The sequence below is a fragment of the Solanum pennellii genome, chromosome 4 (genome assembly GCF_001406875.1).
Source record: "Solanum pennellii chromosome 4, SPENNV200".
NCBI lineage: Eukaryota > Viridiplantae > Streptophyta > Magnoliopsida > Solanales > Solanaceae > Solanum > Solanum pennellii.
The window spans coordinates 54,954,291-54,958,370 of record NC_028640.1 but is presented as its reverse complement, the minus strand read 5'-3'; positions in this window follow the sequence as shown (position 1 = coordinate 54,958,370).

Sequence of the window (4,080 nt, the reverse complement as noted above, 5' to 3'; positions counted from 1 at the left end):
AAACTAACCTGATGAATTCCATTTGCCACCATGTTTAATTAAAATTGACACAATTTTCTCCATCAAATCAAATCAAAACGTTTTCAACCTTCAATTTTAATTATTTTTCAAAAAAAAACGAAAAAATATATCAATATTCAAATATAAAAATAATCCTCACTTTCTGAAAAAATCAAACAATGCACGTTTATGGAAAGAAGATAACAGATTAGAGTTTTTTAAGGATAAAAATCATAACTTATTAGCATTTAAAACAAATTGAGACATTTATGGTGTCTATCTATTATTAAAATATTTTCAAATCCCTTAAAATGTGCACATTAGTTATCAGTTAATAATAATAACTAATTTCACGCACATTATCTAATTTTAAATTAATCCATTTTTTTTTGTTTACTATCTAATTTTACAAAATTAAAATTAACATTATTTTCTTTTTAAAAAATGCTATAACTTGATATATTAAATGTTATAGAATGAAAATCAAACTCTTATGCCATAACTTGAGAATATGACTACATAAAATGCTATATACCTAATTTACATTTTTTCTATTAAGATATACCATTCATATGCTATTGAATAATAAGCGTAAGCTAATTTATAAACTGAACTCATGCATCACAGACATAAGTACCAAGGTAAATGTATATTTAGTGTTCCTTCCATATATAGACTATAATCCTTTTTCTTTTGATTATAAGGTTTAAAAGTCTTTTAATAAACTCAATTACCCTCTTCTAATCGATGATTATATGAGTTCATTCAAGTTGGTACAATATAGTTTAGAGCTTTGTTACTACAAGAGTATGTTGGGTTAATATTTTAATATTAATATTTTGATATATTAAAATGTGTCATATTTGCTTAGCCAAATTGTGAAGTAACTTCCACTTTTGTCTGTTAATGGCCTTTGTGCCCCATAATTCTCATTTAGTTTGTAATAAAATGTGGCGATAATTTTTCATATAATTCATGTAGCCTCTATCTCTTTATTTTCCATTATTTTACAAAACTATTCTGATAATTTATGTGATATTTAAGTCATTTACTCCATAATCTTCATATTTATTGCAAGAAAAGATTTCATATAAATACTGATGGTCTTACTTTATTATGTTTATAAGAAATATAAAAGAAAACATAAAGTGAAAAAGATGAGGAGTCTTATATTGTGTTTAAGTTGAGATTAGAATAGTGAAAGAGAGGGTTGAGATAAAAAAAAACATTCTAACTCTTTAACTAATTCCCTATACAAATAGAGTAATTTTATATGGAATGAAAATATTCTTTTTTGTGGAGCTTATGACTCTTCAACTAATTCAAAATTATTTGAATTGTACGACATTTTTGGGCGATTGCATTATGGAAGGAACAATCGGGCTAGCCAAGAGTCGATGGCGTATCAAAGGGGAGTGGGGGAAGGGGGGTTTCCCCTGGTTCACGTGAATTCATGCTCCCCTCCCACAAGATTGTTAGGATCGAATTCACGCACACACACTAGATGAATGAAGAACACAAGAACTATCAAGAGAGAGATGAGAGATCTAGAGAGAGAAAGAGAAAACCCAATATTTCGTGGTAACACCCCGTGAGTAAACTTCCACGGCGGTGAGGTATATTTATATTAATAAATCAGAGTATTTTTGGTTACAGAGAATAAATAGAGAATAAATAGGAAAGCCTAAAATAGAGAATAAATAGGAAAACCTAAAATTAATCAGGCTCCACTACCTAACAATTCTCCCACTTGGAGACTGACTCAGTCATCCAAAAAATACATTCTCAAAAAAAAATCTCTTCATCATCAACATCTTTACCGCACCGCAACATCTGTAGCAACAACTACAGAAGACCAACCGAGGTTTTACATAACCTCAGTTTCCCAACATCAACACATTTCGTCAACATGTCTGCCGGGTTCTTTGCACCCTCTATCTTCTCCAAGCACATATCACCATCCTCCACTGCCCTGCGAGTGAAATGGTATCGCCTTCTGATGTGCTTTGTCTTCGAATGATAGACTGGATTTTTCACCAACTGTATGGCACTCTGGCTATCTGAGTAAAGAATCTTCTCGCTCTGCTTCTTGCCCAATTCCTCAAGATAATCTGCCAGCCATATCATCTCTTTCCCAGCTTCAGCTATTGCCACATACTCAGCTTCAGTAGATGAAAGAGAAACACACTTCTGAAGCCTGGACATCCAACTCACTGCTGTTCCACCTATGGTGTAAATGTACCCGGATGTACTCTTGCTCGAGTCAACATCCCCACCAAGATCAGCATCCACAAAACCCTGTAGAGTCACCTTGCCTTTGCCAAAACAAAGTGAAGTACTGGATGTACCTCTCAGATATCTCAGAAGCCACTTCACAGCTTCCCAATGCTCTTTCCCAGGGTTCGCCATGTACCTGCTAACAACTCCCACTGCATGTGCTATATCAGGTCTAGTGCAGACCATAGCATACATCAAACTACCAACTGCTGAAGCATATGGAACAAGTGCCATGTGATCACGCTCCTCGGCAGTCTTGGGTGACTGCTCCTTTGACAATTTAAAGTGATTTGCCAATGGAGTAGTCCTGGGTTTAGCATCATTAACCCTGAATCTGCTCAGCACCTTCTCAATGTACAACTCCTGAGATAGATTTAAAGTGCCAGCAGATCTATCCCGAGAAATCTTCATCCCCAAAATCTGCTTTGCTGGACCCAAATCTTTCATCTCAAACGCTGCAGACAACCTTGTCTTCAGATTGTTAATCTCCCTCATACTAGATCCTGCAATCAACATATCATCCACATACAAGAGTAGAAAGACATATGAATCAGTGTATTTCTTGAAGTAACAACAAGGATCCTTTTCAGCTTTGCAGAATCCACTCTTGGTCATGAAGGAGTCAAACTTCTTGTACCACTGCCTTGGTGCTTGCTTTAGTCCATACAAGCTCCTGGTGAGCTTGCACACCATGTGTTCCTTGCCTGGAACCACAAATCCTTCCGGTTGCTGCATATAGATCTCTTTGTCCAGATCTCCATGTAAAAATGCTGTTTTTACATCCATTTGCTCTAGATGCAAATTCTCCGATGCAACAACACTCAACAGAATTCGAATAGAGGTTAACTTCACAACAGGAGAGAATATTTCAGCATAATCAATACCTTTCCTTTGTGAATATCCTTTAACCACTAAACGAGCCTTGAACCTTCTTTTGCCATCTGGTTCAGTCTTGATTCTGAACACCCACTTGTTCAGCAAAGCTCTCTTCCCTGCAGGTAACTCAGTCAACACCCATGTGTCGTTCTTCTCAAGTGACCTCATCTCATCATCCATGGCTTGCTCCCACTTGATCGAATCCTCCACCTGTAGGGCCTCATCAAAAGACTCTGGTTCCCCCTCATCAGTCAGCAATAGATAGTGTAATGAAGGTGAATACCTATCTGGTGCCCTGATGGATCTGGATGATCTCCTTAACACCTGCTCAGGTGTAACTTGCTCCACTTCAGATTCTTCAGTAGGAGTTGGTTGAGTATCTGCTTCGACATCTCTGGGGTTACTCTTCTCCAACTCAACCTCAACTCCCACTTGCTTTGTAATCTCTAGAACCTTCTGCTCTCTGTCCTTGTACAGGACAGACTCATCAAATGTCACGTCACAATGTCTCAGGATCTTTCTGTTCTTGTCATCCCAAAACCTGTAACCAAACAAATCAGAACCATAGCCTATGAAGTAACACTTCACAGCCTTGGCATCAAGCTTGTCTCTCTTTTCTGGATCAACATGAACATAAGCAGTGCAACCAAAAGTCCTCAAGTGTGAGTACTTGAGTTCTTTTCCTGTCCACACCTCCTCTGGAATCTTGAACCCTAAAGGAACTGATGGTCCCCTGTTGATCAAGTATGCAGCTGTGCTCACAGCATCCGCCCAAAGTGTTTTGGGCAGCCCACAGTGTATCCTCATACTCCTTGCACGCTCATTCAATGTTCTGTTCATCCTCTCAGCAATTCCATTCTGCCTTGCCTTACTAGGAACTGTTCTCATCAATCTGATTCCCTCAGCTGCACAGAATGCCTTGATTTT